We start from the raw sequence: 17,338 nt of genomic DNA, 5'->3' as shown, positions 1-17,338 counted from the left end.
TTTTTTGAGTGTCTACAAATCAAAAAAAGACAGAAAGTTATCTTCCGAATTGGAGAGGAAATTTGGAAGCCGCAATAGCACACTGAAGGCTTCAGGGATTGCTCTTTTGAGAAGATGGATTTAGTTGTCTTGGGAAAAAAACTGGGGTGAATAAATCCCTTGTGTTCATCCACAGATAAATAGGAAAACCAGACACTGATGGCAGGTGTCCATTCAAGCTGATGAATTACAAATAATCTACTATATGTGAATATATTGGAAAGACAAACTTCACAGGCAAACTTGCACGTATAAGGTGCAGTCCTACGAGAGTGCTGGTGCACATCTTTGTAGAGCTACATTTTATATAGAGGGAGTTGGGAATAGTTTCATACAGCACAGACGAAATAGGAAAGACTCTTTTGTACACCCACGTTGTCTGGGACAGAGACAGTCACTTCACTAGTTCCTACCATTCTTCTGGGAAAGTTACACTGTATTAGGAGGTTGGAACGAGTACTAAAATACACAGTACAAACTGGTTAGTTATTAAAAATCCCAAACCCAAACATTAAATGTCACTCTGTGCTTCAGATAAATAAGAGCCTGGTTCCCCTGTGTTCTGGGGCATGCAACAGTTCAGCTGAACAGTAAGTACCTTTACCTGGAAGAGTTGTGCAGGACCTAGTTAAGTTGTGAACTGGGTGCCTTTAGGCACACATTCTTTCTCTGTCTCTCTTTCTCTTTGCCTGAGGCCTAGTAATTATATCTGTATTTTGGGAAAACACAGACAGACCCCCACACAGACATATAAAATCTCCCGTCTGGACTGCTTTTTATTTCTTGTCTCAGAGGGAGGGAGAAGGGCATGACTAGCTTTCAAAACTGATTGCCTGTGTGAGGGACTGAAGCAGCAGGAGGGATGAACAGTATAAATGCCAATTTGCAGGGTGAGAGAGGACTCTGGAAGGTGTGGGATGATCCACATTTCTCAGAGAGCCTGGTTTTCCTGGGTGGGAAAGATAGCTGGTAAAAATCTTTTCACTGCAGTTTTCAGAGTTGCCTTTCTATATGCAAGTAAGCAAACCTCCATAGCTTTCCTGTTTTCATCCTCATTGTCGTGATCCCTTTCCCTTTGCTCAGTTCCCTCAGTCACATCTGCTGTGGTAATCCTGTCTCCAACTGGAAGGATGAGATGTATAGAAAATTTCCAAAGCTGTATGTTGATGACAGCCTAGGTAGCTCAGCTGAACAACAAACATCTTTTTTAATGCAGCTAAATGCAAGGTTATTCATCTAAGAATGAAAATTGTAGCCCATGTTTATTTAAGATGAAGGCTGTATTTTAAAAAGCATGATTGAGATAAATGACTGAAGTATTGTAGTGGATAATCATTGCAACATAAGCTCTAAGGATGATATAGTAGCAAGACAAGAGTCTATGCAGTCCTTGATTGTGTAAATAAGCATCAATCAAAAGCAGAGGTGCTGTTACCACCATATGTAGCTTTTGTATTTAAACCATTATCAGAAAAGCAGGAATTCTGTTTTGCAGGGTGTTTCAAGGCATAGTCATTGCTTTTAGCCCTGTAAAATAACATTTTTGTATTTTTGTTGTGTGAAAGCTAGACACCATCGAGGAAGTCAAGCCAGCCTGTGACAAGTAGTGGTACCACAGCCCTGGGTCACTGTGGATTTAAATTCCAGTGGCTGGATTGAGTGCCCCACGGGGTGCCTTGGAGTCGGGGTACATCCTGGCACCTTTGAGCCTCCTTGACGGTCCCAAGCTGGAGCCACCTCATTTCCCTGCCAGTGCAGGGCTCCCATCACATGGGAGTGCAGCAGCAGGGCCTGGACATGTTTGCCCTTTTGGACAGTCCCTCAGAGGGACCCCCAGGATGGTGGTGCTTTGCTTCCTACTAGGTCATGGCCCAAGCTTCGCAGGTGTCTACTTTTCTGGGTTTGGATCAAGGATTTGAACCCAAGATCTTCATGCCAGGAGTGGTCCCAGAAGAGGTCTTTCATAGCACATTATGAACGGCTGTTTTCTCAGTTTGGGTCCACTGGTCTTCAGTGAATTACAAAAACTACGATAACTTCGACTGGAGACAATCAATGTAGAGCACTGCTGGTTTAGTGATTAGGTCAATCCCCTGGATTACAGGAGTTAAAAGATTCAAATCCCTGTTTTGAACTGGGATGATTTGAACATGTGTCAGCCACATCTCTGGAAAATATTTTCACTGTTGGTCTAATTTTGAGGCAGTTCAGAAATCTCCTGTAAATCAATGTTTCCAAAAAGGTGTTTCAAATAAAACAGTATTTGCAATCAGCTCTATTTCGTATTTTAAAAAGCTTATTGGCAAACTGAAATGTCTATAAAAGAACTAGAAGAAATACTGGAGTCCTGGAAAATCTTCTTTTCTGCAAAAACTCAGGACATTCAGTCTTTTTAGTTTATCTTTAAAGGTAAATGGTGCCTGTTCACAGTAGATAAGTGCCTATAAGAGGAGCAGATTTACTAGGAGACAACATTTTAACCTTCTGAAGGCATAAAAATCTGCAAAAAGGCTCTCATGGCTGGGAGCTGAAGCCCCTCAAATTCAGAACAGAAATCAATGGCAAATGTTTAAGATAAGGATAATCAATCACTGAAGCACCTTTTAAAGAACTGGATTATATCTGCCAGCAACTGCTGTCATTAAACCAAGATTATTTTAAAACTGTCTCAAGATTCAGCAGAAAGTTTTTCTATAAAATAACTTTTAATTCGGGTGGAATTTCTGAACTTGCTACAGAAATAATTTGATGGTATCCCATGGTCTGTCTTATGCAGAAGGTCAGACTAGATGGTCATATTGATATTTTTTAGATAAAGTTTTTCAATTACTTTTTCTGCCTCATAATTTACTGAAAATGATAATAATAAAAAATATTAACTCAAACAAAATGATTTCTCACTCAGCATCCTGTCAAAATCTATTTACATGAAACAAAGCTTGCTTTTCTATTCCTCTCCTTAATTTTTCCACTTACTAAAATATAATTTAGGTGATTTTTCAAAAATATTGCTTTCTTTTGATATTTTCATGAAAATATTTCAATTATTCATTCTAAAACTTTTGTTTTCTTTTTCCCAGGTATAATTTTTGAGACACTTTAGACAAGTAGCTTTTCTTGACTTACATATGTGTTTTTAATTCCAGCACTGAAAGAGTGTCTACCCTATCATCTGAGCTCAAATGACAGGATTTTGAGAAAAGAATCTGAATTTACTTTCTGGTAGTTTCCCCCGTAATGAAGGGCACGCAGGCCCTGGGTTTTTTCCCTTGAAGATTTTCTAATTAGCAGTCCTAGTTCTAGAGAGATGTTAGAAATAAATTGTACATTCTTGTTTATATGAATATTCACTAGTTATGCTTAATAAAGAGTAGCAAATTGTCATGAAAAAGGCAGCTAAAAAGCTGACAAAGGCAAATTAGTATCAGACCACCTCACTGCTGAATAGAGTTATAGCTGACTACAGGAGAATGCTAATGTTAAATCTTACCAGTATCAGTGATGATTTCTGCACAGGAAATAGATTATTCTGCCCAATTTCACTCTCTTTCCACTGGGATTTTATAGGACAATTCCAAAGTATATGTAGAGAGGTACCCATGCAACTTTCCACAGAGATGAAAGGGAAAGGTTATGAGAAGATTTTAACCATAAATGTATGATGATTTGTTTTCAAAAAATTCCTCCTCTTTGTTTTCTACTCAGCATGCCACAGATGAGGAAAGCTTCCAGGAATATGAAGGGGTGGTGTACCTAAAACCAAAGAAATGGCATTCTGGAATGGCATCCCTCATGCTTTCTTACTGTGCAGTGAATCTAACACACTGTTAAGAATACATTTCTTTTGAGCATTCCCTCATTTAGTGTAAAATGAGAAGCTTGCAAATGGATTACATTTCAAAGAAGGTTCAGTACATGCTTTGTATTATCCGAGTCTCTGCCTGAACTGTTGTTTTATTACTAAAATAAATAGTGCCATCTAAAAAACATCTCAGCTGGAAGACTATAGTAATCACCTAATCTCATTATTTTAAAAAAAATTTGCATGCTGTGACTTCAGAAGAGAAAAAGGTTTCAGAATCTACCTCCGTTTGTTTTGGCATCTTATTTCAGATAGTCCTAAAGATGAACAGAGGTCTCATAACCCCTGAAACTTCATTTTCTAGGAAGATTGCTGCCTACAAGGAAGCAAGTTTATGTCCAAATGCAGCTCCTTGCACAGTGAGAGCACCACAACTGGCATCTCCATGAATCCAGAAGCCTGTGCCCATCAGCACAAGGTGAAGGGTTGCCATTACATCTTTCCCTGAAGGTGAAATCTGAGGGATGGGAAGACAGGAAAGAGGAAGGGTGGCAGGGCTGGGTGAGATCAAGAGTTTAAGTTTAATTAAAAGAAAAGTGCTGAAAGCTGAAACTTGAGTTGATTCATCATCTCAGCTACCGGGCCTGTTTCTATGTGTAATTCTTACTAGCCTACTTTGTGTTTTTGATTGACTGGCTTATCAGGTTACAGAGCTGCATATGAAACAGCCCTCTTCTAGGGCTAGAGAGAAGAAATCCCTTTGGATCTTGACTTGATGAGCCTGAAGCATTGGACAGGTGGCAGAGCATCCTGGGTGGCAGGCTGGGGTCCCCAGCTGGGAGAGCCGTCTGTGAAACTCCTCCATGGGAATAATTTATCATTGCAATGCATTTCCTTCCAATTAAACAGCAGGCAACAATCATCTTCAGATGAAGCCACATTTGTAATGATGAATGTGTCATGAGGAATATATAGACTTCTTGGAGCACTGAAAAAAAGCAGAACTTTTTTCTAGGTTATGGCTGTAGTTCATCTGTTGGGTTTGAATTGCTCCCTATATACGTCATGGGTAGGAATGGACCTTCTGGGATGTGTTCAGATGCAGACCTTCAAAACTTCCACCTACCTCATTAATAAACTCAGAGTCACATAAGGAGCTGGGCACTGTAATGCCACACCTTTTCATGTGCTTCACTTCGATGACAGGGCCCTGAAAAAAACCTTACTCCCTTTGTAAGGAGCTGGGTGCCTCGGAGAGGAAGACCTGAGAGCTGGCTTGCTGAGAAGGAGCTGCTTTTTTTGGTTAACTGGAGGAAATGAGTTAAGAAAGATGGCTTAATGAAATTGAATGCTTTCTTCTACTTTGTATTCCTAGATGCAATTTTGCCCCAGATTGCTGCCTGTTTCTCAGACTTGAAGCGATACTTCAGCGGCCCAGGAATGCTTGCCTAGCTCTAGAAAACCTTGGTTCACATCCTTGTCTGTGATGGCCAAGAAGATATTCAAGCATCCGTCTTCCACCTGAATCTGTAAGAGCAACTGATCCAGCTAAAACTCTTCTAACCTTATGGTTGGAGCACTGACAAAAAAGGGGAAAAGTCAGTGCTGGTAGTTGGCCCAGATAATACCTAGACACCCACAGGTATCTGCTGCCCCGGCTGAGCATCCTAACATCAGGTATCCAGTGGGAAAGGAGTCAGTCTTGTGCTCCGGACTAATTTAAGTAGTTCTTGGAAAGTTTGGCCAGGAGATAGGAGGAGACACTGCTGACAGCCAGCGTCACTGCTAGTGTGGAGCGTGGCTGGGAGACGCCGTCCTGCATCACTCCAGGGGCACCGGAGCCCAGGCTGGCATGCTCTGCCCAAGGACTGCTAAAGGGAGGGTTGCACTCTCCTCTTGGCAGCGCGGGCAGCGGAGCTCAGCTGGCAGGTTTGCTCTCAGGATCTGTGTTGCCTCGGGCCAGAGAGGCAGAGGAATGTTTGTTTATGAGGTTCTGAATCCCAGCAGAGCGTGAGGAGGAACCGAGAGCCTCCCTGGTCAGCACTCAGCAGGCAGAGGCAGCTCTAGCAATGCAGCTGCAAATATTTAGGCAGTAGGGACATTTTACCAGTCCTCTACTTATTCCTCTACCTGCAGTCCTGTTACTGCACAGTGAGCCTCCAAGTCCTTGCTCAGCTACCATGTAAGTTCTTCTTAGCTCCTTTAAGCAGAATATTTTTCTCTGTCATGTATGGCTGCTTCTCTCTCCTTATGGCAAAAAGTATGGGTATGTTGGGTATGTTCTGTTGTCTTCCTGTATTATAATTCTTGCTGAAACTTCTGGACTATTTGTTTCTTATGTCAGAAGTGTGGACACAGGGGAAATGAGACCTGTTTGGTGTTGCTGACTTCTCCTGAAGTCGTTTGCTCACTTATTCCCCTTGATGTAGACTAGTGGCCTGAAGTCAATCACCTTTTCTTTCTGCTTTGCCCATTACAGTCTCAGTATGAGAAATGTGATAAAGCCAGGATGGAAGTTGCTTTATACTACAGAACATAGCTGGGATTACTTAAAATAACTTGTTTGTTGCTAAGAAAAACAACCAGCAAAAGAAACCTTGTCTTGCATTTTCCTGAACATAAATGTTATATCTATCTAGCCCTTTTTTGAACTGACCTTAAAATCAGGTGAATTTGCTCTATGTTTCAGCACCCTTACTTTTTTCACATACACCAAAAGTAAGCTGTTAAATGAAGCAGGGAACACGGGATACTGTAGGTTTCCTCATACCTTTATTGGAAGGCACACAACATTTGGGGGCTTTTTGGGCAGCAAACAGGGTTTGCTCCTTACTGGAAGCCAGCGGATCATTTTTTTTTTTTTTTTTTTTCTCTGCTTTGTTCTCCACGCTCCTTTCAGGCTGTTCCAGTTTTCTCTCTTGCTCTTGAAGACCACACAGTAGTCAGTTCAGGTTGTTAAACAAGGAGGGACCTGGGGAGCTGATGGCTCTGCTCAGGACTGCCCCTGCGAGGGGCACTGACCCTGCCGAAAACTCCTGATTGAGACACAGCAGCAGCTGACATCTAATTGCTTTGTGTGGGAGTTTTCAGTGAAACATCCTGAGAGCGTAATAACTTTTGCAATTGATGTCACTTCTTAGAGCCCTTCTTGTTATTTAATTGATTCCAGGCTGGTGCTTACTAAGAAAAATGCTGTTTGTGGGTGCTTGAGCTGTTTATTATCCATTAATAACCACGTGGGTGGACAACTGTATTGTGCTGATCAGCCGTGCTCCTGAAACAGAGGGATGAGGGCAATTTGGCACCCAGGCTGTGCAGAGAGGAGAGCTCCCTTCTTGCCTTACAAGGGTCCTTCTTGCCCTTGCTTTGCTGGCACAAACCCTTATAGGGGTCCATCCCTCCCGGGTGTCTGGAGAAGCATGTTTGCACCAGGCGTGAAGGACAGGCTGCCTGTCAGTGCTGAGACACCTCTTCCCAGCTGAGAAACAGAATAAAAATGGGGCAGAAAAAAAATCCATGCTCTAGACTGGGAAAAGAGTACTGCTTTTCAGTGTTTTCCTGATGTTCAAAATAGCACTTTTATGTTTTGGTCTGCTTAAACCATAGTCACAGCGCAATTACATTGAACACAAATTTTAATTTAAATCTTGAAATAAATATTTGTACTAAGAAGACAGCAGTTATTCATAGTTCAGCTTCTGTGTCTGTTTCTGTATAATGTCCAGCATGCCAACATCCTGGTCTTCAGCTTTTTTAATGAGACTGAAAAATATTTTCAGTTGTACATATGTCTGTGTATACGCCTACGAAGAAGACATGCCAATGTTAGAGACATTAAAATATAGTTTTCTAATTCATGGAAAACTAGGAAATTATTGGTGTGTTTTGTTTAGGCTTGGAACAAAAACTTATTCTACAACTTCCTATGAAATAAGAAATCCTGAAAAACATCTGTTTTCAAAATTGTATGATATATAATGCATAACTTCCACTGATTTTTCATAATATCATATAGAAATAAATACAAAAAAACCCAATGAATAATCTATGGAATTGTGTTAATGAATTCTCCATTTTTACTGAATTTTTAATTTCTGGTCTTGAGTTGCTTTTCTGATGCTTATGTTGCTACAGATATGATACTGAAAAAAAAAAAAAAAAAAAAACCAGTTTCACCCTAATATAATTTCCTGACCAGTATATGGGTGAGATGTATTCATTAATTGTTACTGGGTTCATATTTGCTTTGAGTTGAAGGTTAGTTTTGAATTTCTTTCAGATGAGCTGCTGACCTGATGAAAAATAGCAGAAATTAAAGATAAAAATCATAACCTTCCCTAACTAAGTTCTACATTTTCATCTAAGTTCTTCATTTAAGTGCTTTGCTTTCGGGCAGCAGTAGCCACCACCACTAACATGTTTTGTCATCAACAGATTGTGATCACTTTTAGCCACTGAGGAGCTAGAGATGATTTCAAGGCAGTGACCTAGAGATGAGAGGTACTTTATCTCATTAGAAGATAATCAGCACTATCCGGGCCCCTGAGGAATTACTGTTTCATGATTAAGCCCATAACTTAATGGAAAATAAGCCCTTTGGAGCAGGTAACTTTGAACAGTAGACAAAAGGCAATACAGCAGTAGATAGGCTGTGCAACTGAAATTAATTTAAAGCAGAGTCACCTGACAATTGAAAAACCAAGGGTGGAATTTTTTTATTCAGTATATTTATAACTTATCCATCTCAGCCACAACCTAAGTGTCCAACATAACAGGAAGAGCAGTGGCTTGTATGGAATTGAATCCCAATCTGTTATTTTTTGTACCATCTGCATAAAATTCAAAGTAGGGGAGGGAGGGGAGGATGGAAATGGAAAAAGGGCATGGAAACGACTGCTTGTCCCTTCCTTGCCCTTTGGGGCTTTGTCACATTAGGCCTTTGAAATCAGATTAGCAGTTTCAGTTGTAAGGCTCCTCTCATTTCAGGTTAGTATTCATATGTGGTAATGTTATTGCAAAGTGACTTTCCTAGCACCTTCGGTAAGATGCATGCTAATGGGGAGTGATGGAGAGGAGCTAACGTGATAGGGATGCCAGACAGTGTTAGCACTGCTGCTCTGCTCTTTGCAGCTTGCACCGCACCACGCTGGAGTTCTTTGCCATATTTCTTTGTTCACTTCACATGAAGAGCCTTTGTGGAGGATGGGGAGGGCAGCTCCATGCCAGCTGTGACCACCGCAATCAGAGCAGGGAAAGAAGACTGTTCTCCTACACCCCTGGGAAACTTATCTCGAAGGTGGATCTGCTGCCTTCACAGACACGCAAAACTGGACATCTCAGCATCAGCAGTAGTTGTTATATGAGTCAAATGTTCTCCCAAAGGGATGTAGACTGAAGTCACTCCTGGTTTCAGAGCAAAGGCATAAGAGCCAATTAATTTTGTTTTCTTCCTCCATGCAGTTTGCAACTTTGCATAATGGATTTCTCTCCTTTCCTCCCATCTCTACTTTTTATCTCATCCCTTGCACAACCCATGTCAGAAGGAGTAAAGTGGAGATTGTGACTCTGACTGTGAGCACAAGCAATTAATTAATCATTAAGCAATAATGTTTTACTTTTTTTTTTTCCCCCCAGAATAATACCAGTTACTGTAATTATTGCTACAGCTGCATCTATAAAATCTAACAAAGACTGAAACCCTGGGGCTGTGCACATCTGGGCTGGGAAGAATCTCACTTAACTATAGCTGTTCAAAAGAAGGTCTTCTGAGCTCATCCCCCTGGCTCTTCCTATCATCAGTATAGGCAGAAACAACTGTATCCAAAAAGGCCTTCAACCCATTTAAATAAGGATCCTGTTATGGAGAAAATTATGTTTCTACATTGCCCCTAGGAGGGTGCCCTACATTTTACAGATTAAGCGTGACATGCCTCACCTTCATTTCTTTCCGTGGCTTCACAGTTCTTTGCAAACACCATTGACTTTCACTTTTCAACCCTTTCTACTCTGAACTGTGTCTGCCCAGGGATTAACACATATTTTAGCATTTATCTTTTAAAATATATATCCTTCCCTTTTATAAATAGTTCCCATTTGCAGGATCCAAAGTATTAGCGTAGCACTTATGTAAGTGTTCATAAAAAACATAATCATGCTGATTTTCTGCTCTGGGGTATGACACAAGCATGCCTAGAACAAAAAACATGGTCCTTTCTGTTCTCTGTGGAGTGCTATGGAAATCTGCTTGTGTTTTTTCTAGTATGATGCATTCTGATGTCCTCTGCTCAACGCTGTGCATAAGTCATACAGCCTCTCCCTGCCCCGTGAAAATTTACAGTGAGGTGTTTGAGTAGCAGTGCTCAGCCGGCTTTGTCACCAATATATATTTGTAGCTCTGTTATAGGCAGTTTCTCCAGGGGTTGCTTAAGCAGGACTGATTCCAGTGCACTTCCCTGACACCTAGTCCTCCCCAACACCCTCTGCTTGGCCACCCAAAACATCCCCTCAGACAAGCGAGCAATTTGGGAAAACAAGTTTTGGAGAGGACTTTAGATCACTGGGGAGACAAATCTGTTGCGAGCACAGGTCTGACAGGTATTTCTGATAGTAGATAGCTCCCAGACCACTGTGTACAGGCACTGTTGTATGCCCAGTGGTGGCAGATTGGGACTCTTGTGTCCACTGCACAAGTCAAACTGGTAGTGGGTAGTTGAATGAGAGAGAAGGTTTCCTGTTCCCCTCCAAAATCTTAGTGGACAGTCAAACCCTGAAGAGTTTTCTGCCCAGACAAGTTTGATTTTTTCCTAAGACATTTCAAAACTGGGCAATCCATTGAAATTGACCCCTTCTCACTGAAAAAAAAAAAAAAAAAAAAAAAAATCAACATTTTATAGTGGAAAAAGGTTTCACCAGGAAGCTCCCAACCAGCTCCATTAATATGTAATTCTCTAGCTCATGTCTTCTCAGTATGATATGAAAGTCACCAAACAAAAGACATTCCCCCTTCCTTGTATAAAATTGTGGGATTCTTTTTTTGACATGTGTAATGGAAAATATATCAATTAAAACCATAGAAAACCTTTGGCTTCTTTGTTTTTCATTTTAGGAAGACAGCATACCAAAATCAGGGACGTGATGTACATATTTGAAATGTCTCATTTATATTTTCTATAGAACGTCCACTACTTTAAGATCTAAGCCTGTGTACGCTGCATTCTGCTCTCATCCTTGTATGTTGGCTACTGGCAGGAAAGTTGAAGCCTAACCCTCCCGTTGTAACACATGCAATCACTGGCAGTAGCTTAGCCCTTGTTACACAAAGTGACAGCCTGGCAATCACATTACCACATATGACCCAGGAGTATCTTAGTTTGTGACTTTTACAGAGGGAAGTTCTTGCTCCTTTGGGATACTGGCATTTCTTAGTCTTCCCATCTGTAAGGGGAGCTGAACTATATCACCTATGCTGTAGGGATTGGACTGTTTTGACCTTGCTCCCTATTCTTATTCAGGCTGTATATTTAGAAGGAAAAATTTTACAGTGCCACAGATCCATTGTGCCCATACTCCTAGCAAATGATTTGGTGCAGCTGCCACCAGTAATGCTTCCATTTGGGAATATTGCTCCTGTGCCATATGGATCCAATCACGCCTGCTCAGCCCTGCTCCTGAGCATTTTTCAACTGTAGACAAAATCGTAGTAGTGATTATGGTACAAGTCAAGGAAAGCCTTTGGTCTCTAAACTTAAATGAATTAACTCAAGAGCTTTTTGAGGCATTCCTCCTTGCCTCCTTCCCTCCTACATAGCTTCACATTTTTAAGCCAGAGGCTTTGCTCTCCTAGTGATTTATTCAGCACTTTTAGCAAGCTGTTAACGAGAGAGTGAAACCTGGAGAGCTAGCTGAGACACTTCAGAGACAGGGGAGGAAGAAGGGGATGGGGGAGGGAGGAGGGAACAAGGGAGAGAAGGAGGAAGGGTGAGAAAATGAAGCAATGATTGAGGGCAGAAGGAAAAGGGTATTTTTGCCTCTCCATTTCTTTGCTATAATTCTTGCTGGTTTTAGTATTCTCCCTAGTTCTGTGTGTTGGTAGAAATGAAGTTGGCAAGCTCTGTTGAGAATAGGGCAGCAAAGTCAATTTCCTTGCACTGCCAAGTAGGTTCCCATGTCTAGACGGTGCATAGAATGATTGGTAAAAGGCCAGAAACAGAGTTAATGGATTTAAGAAATAATAGCATTTCTCTGTATTGATTTTCTCAGGGTGTTTCCAGAACTCAGGGAGAAGTAGATAGTTACACCTTATATTTTTTTTCTACTAATAAAAGCGCTCAGAGGGAAGCACTTAATAAAAACACTGCTGGACTAGGGGACATTGTCTAAAGATGTCTCTCCAGAGGGGAGAGGATGAATATTATTAGATATTACATTAACTGTAAATATTACTGAAAGTACATGGAGATTGAGATGGCAATTTTTTCTTCTGCTTTAGTGTGTGTCTGCTCTTTTAAAGAAAAAGGTAACCTTGTTCACAGCCCAGTGGTGAAACTATGAATCCCAGTGAATGGCTTAGGCAGGAAAATGAGTAGTTTGTTGCCAGAGTTGATCACACAGAGGGTAAAAGGGACATGGCTGGTGCCAAAGTTTTCAAAATACGTGTGGTCAGTGAAACGTGCTTAAACCTCCTCTGGGAAGACAAACAAGAGTATAGCTTCAGTGTTCTGAATTTACAGGTACCCTTAATTGTAGGCTTTCTGTAATGTTAAGTGAACTTAAACACACGTACAAATGAAAAAATGTGGATGCTAGAAAAAGATTTTTTTTTGAACTCTGCTTTCCAAAACATAAAGAGCTGGGATAAAGTCTTGACCTGCCATGCTGTGTTTCAAATAGGATTGGCAATGCCACTCATTTGTCATTTAACCCTTGTATTTGCAGAAACTTCTTCCACCTGTTAAAATTCTCACCATTGGTATCTTGAGATCACCCTGAAGCCGTATGTTGGCAATTACAGGATGCTATAGTGTGTGTGAGAGAGTTATTTGGACTCTAGCAGTATACTGACAACCTGAGTTATGCATATAGTCTGTGATGTGATGGTTAACATAGCTGGGTCTGAAAGTGGTAATCTGTTCTTTGAAGGGAAGAGGTAAATCAGAAATAAGTAGACTGTGACTTGTACCTATTTGTGTCTTTATTGTGATCTTGACAAGTGTCTTTTGACCGTCAGGATCTACCTGTAAAAGAGACGTAACAGTATTTTCTTGTCTTGCTGCCTATCAGTAGAGTATACCCTTTACAGAGTGCAGGGGACTTAAATAGAGGAGAAGCAAAGGAATATATTCGAAATCATAAATTTACCTCATTATTTTGAGAAAAAAAGCAGATGAAATAGTGACTTTGGGGGCTTTCATTGTGGAAAGCTTGTAGAGAGGAAGGTGACGAAATGGCTGAACGTAAGCTTGGACTGAAGAAACAACAGAGCAAATGGCAGTGGTGGGAAGTCTTAGACAGAGAGAATAAAGGTAGGTGTAAAGTCCTGAAAAGGTGGAAACAGTCAAAATCCTCAAATATTAACATAGGAAAAAGTTAGAAAGAAGTAGTCAATATAGACCACCAACTTATTAAAATGACTTCTTTCTGTTCTGAAGCAGCTGGGCTGAAGTATCCTGATCCTGACAGAGCTGATGCATCCAGGAGACCCACTCTTCAATCACCTGTCAAATTGCTAGACTTTGCCCAAAAATCCAGATATACCTGGGCAGGGATGATCCCCAGTCACTACCACTGAATTCCTCTGAACCTGAGCCCTGTCTGCTCCTGAAGTAGGGGTGAGACAGTGTCTTGAGACCCTGAGCAGCTGAAGATATGCAACCTATTCTATTTATTCCTAGTCCCAGATGCTTTCTAGGCATGCAGCTAGGTTTGCATTCATAAGGCAACAAGACCTCAGAATATGTTTGGTTGTTAGTGGTGTCATGTCCCCTCATGATTAACTAAAAATTTATTTTGCTTTGATGTAACAGGATGTCTACAGAAGACTCTTACCCATTCCCTTTTAGCACTTAGATGACAGAAATATGTGGAAGAATGTCTTATTGGGTGCCCTTGTCAGATTGCTGAAGGGACCTTGCAGTTAAAGGTGAAACCTTCTGATAGAAGCGGAGTCACTGAAGGAGGTGAACTGAGGGAGGAACAGAGACGTGGACAAGAGTGAGAAAAGTGGTAATCCAGACCTCTCTTGAACTTCGCACTTGCCAAGAAGGCTGGGGAAAAGAAAGTCAGAATTTTTCTCTTGATTACTGCACAGTGTCACAGCCCTGTGGCTACTGTAAGGAGACGACTTTTCTACACTTATTGTCCCAGTTATACATTTCACAGAGTAGTCTACTTAGTAAAAAGGAAAAATAAACAGAGATAACACATACAAAACCATTTTTATTATTGTTATAGTTCGCTGTTTAATGCAATGCTTTAGCTAGGAATACAACTCGGCAGACGTACATACACGTATATTGCATGTAACTTTAGTTGTGTCTTCAAGATATTTCAAACCCTTATCATCTCAATCCTTCATGAGTTGTTCTGGAGAAGCACCTTCTTCCTTCATCCTGCATAATGCATTTGAATGTTGCTGAATAACACAGGCGGTTTTCTTCCAAATGGAGCACAACATTACATCCAAATTCCCAGTTAATATGACTTTATCAACCTTTGCTTTCACTGCATGAATGTTGTGTATAATATGTATAGATCTATACAGCATATATAAATATATATCTATAATGTATATACAATCAAGTGGGTCAGCTTTACACAGCCAACCATAAACTTGTGCTTATCTTATTTATATGAGATCAAATGTACAGAATCAAGAATTTGACCATTCCCCAACTTGTAAGATCTTCAGTTCCCAGTTTTACCATATGATTTTGGATATCACATACATGTAATGCATTCCCTTCTTTCTTGCAGTAGTATTTTCTTTTGAAGAAAAGAATGCAGTTATTTTTTTTATATAAATGAATAACAGTTTTTCCATAACCTCAAGTTAAAAAACAGTCTTAAGAAGAGATGAGGTTCTTCCTCATACATAGAGCTTGAAGAGTAATTGGACATTCATTGTAGATATATTTACATTATAACCTTATCTGAATAGTATTACACATAATGTATTATTCTTTACACAGTCAAGATATGGTGTTGGTCGTGTTGAAACACTATATCTAAAGATATTTACAAACTGCTAGTCTCTAACTTACCAATCACCTCTGCAAAGTGGCACCAGAATTAAGGGATAAGATATAAGAAGGTCTGTTTATTGGCAACCGTGGCACTCTCACCAGTGTTTTTATTATTATTACTACCACTACTACCACGATGTGCTTCAGAGTGGGGCTGTGTTTGGGGTAGGGGTGTAGAGACTGAGCCTCAGGTGGGGGCAGAAATCCTGCCCCCCACCGCAGCCTACGTGTGGTGGTGGGAGCAGAAAAGCAATCCAACTGTGACCCGTCTGTCCCTTCACAAGTTGGGGCACACAAAGCTTGTCCCCTTGTGTTTTCTTCAGTGCTGCTAGGTGAGTCAGTCCAAACGTTAAACACCCAGTGAAATCCTTCCTCCCAAAGGCCACTGTAACATGGATTGCAATCGTACTGCCTCAGTTTGTGTGTGCTTCTTGGCAAGTATGGCCACAAAAACAAAAAACAAAACAAACAAAAAAAACCAAACAAAAACCTCACTATAAAAAGATGAAAAAGAGTAGTTATCTAATGGCACTTTTCAGGTAATACAGAGCTTTGGAAGGCAAAAAGACACCAGAATTTGTTTCCCTTTATCTGATTAATAATGGAATGAAATGTATATAACAAATCTACCTAGCATCCTGAAATATTAGGCTGCATGTACAACAAATCTACCCATCATCCTGAAATGTTAGGCCTGGGAGGACTGATATGCTCGTGTAACCAACCCACTGGTTCCACAATGTAGCAAAAGAAGCCATAGCAAAAGGAGAGAAGTAAAAATATAGGAGAAATTATTTCATTTGTTGTAGTAAATGATTCATGTCCAACTCAGCCTTGCTATAACATTCTTAGTCTTGGTTTCTTAGTGAATACTCTGCTAGTAAGGACAGGAATGAAAGGGAAAGGAGGGCTGCCTTACCATTGCACAGAGCATAAAATTAATCTGTGCATGTTGCTGCATGATATTCCACTACAAGAACATTCACTCTTTGCCATTATCTGCCGTTGTTTCTTATATGGCGATGACAAAACTGGGGAAAAAGAGAATTGATTTGGCTTTGTTTCACGCAAGGGTGTTTTTTTACTCCCCATTTAAAAGCCATGCAGAAAGGATTTATGGAACTTCTCACTCTACACAGTAATTTGGGCTTCAGTGGAGGGGGATCTGCATGCTAGAGAAGGCAGTATTTTGTGAGGTGGAAGAGTTTGAAAGCCAGCATTCACGGTGCCTGAAAGGCGAGAGAAACTGCACACTTGTAGCTGATGCACAGGCAACGTACTTGTTAAAGTGAGGAAGGAGGAAAGCTTTTTTGTCAAGACTGTGACAAAAGAAGAAAGATAGAGAAACGAGAAAAGAAGACACAGCAAATTGAGGACCATCTCTCAGCTTCCTTCAGGGGAAGATTTGCTATAATTTTTTTTTTTTTTTTACAAAAGCTTTCTTAAAAGTCTAAAGCTTTTCATGATATACAAGAACAGTAAAAGTGATACTGTATAGAAATCAAACCCTAGCAAGTGTCTGTAGACATGTTATATAAAACATCTGTAGACCCAGGGGTGAAAAAAAGCTTGCTTCTTTTTAGATTCTCAATTTCTACCACTTTCACTGCTGTCAGCTGAGAGTACAGAGCCATCTAGGAGGAGATCTTCTAATATCAAAGGCGATTAGATGCCAAATCTACTACCTGTCAGCAAACACCGCCCCACCCACAAACCAGAGTTTGTTTCCCTGCTGTTTCTTTCTTAAGACTTCAACTTCTCACAAGAAGGAACCTGATTTGTCAAAAAAAAAAGATTTTTAGGAATTATTTTAAGGGGAGGGAAGGAAAAAAAAAAAAATATCAGCAGTACTTTTCCTGTCCTCAAAGCTGCAACACAACAGCTTTTGCAGCATGATGAATGTGAGGATGCTTTACCTATTTGGTTCTGCAAGGCCAGTACCAGTGTCAGTTTTGGGTAACAGAAGTGGACAGGAGAGGTGCTGCCAGTGGAGGTGAAAAATTCAAAGTGTGCCACCTCAGCACCACAGGAGAAGCCAGGAGCTGTATCCCCAGGCAGCACTGGGGCAGCTGTTACATCCATAGGAATGAAAAACAGGGATCAAACTCCGTCAAAACTGGGGAAGGGGGCGGTGAGTTCACTAGCAAGCCCCACTGCAAAGCAGACACACGACACATTCCAATCCATCAGGAGATGAAACAAACAAACCAAAAGTGCCCATCTCCTCCTACCACTGTCCCAGCTGGGATGGCCAGGA

This window comes from Tyto alba, unplaced genomic scaffold (assembly GCF_018691265.1).
Source record: "Tyto alba isolate M040663 unplaced genomic scaffold, T.alba_DEE_v4.0 Super-Scaffold_21, whole genome shotgun sequence".
Lineage (NCBI taxonomy): Eukaryota > Metazoa > Chordata > Aves > Strigiformes > Tytonidae > Tyto > Tyto alba.
This window is presented reverse-complemented; position numbering follows the sequence as displayed.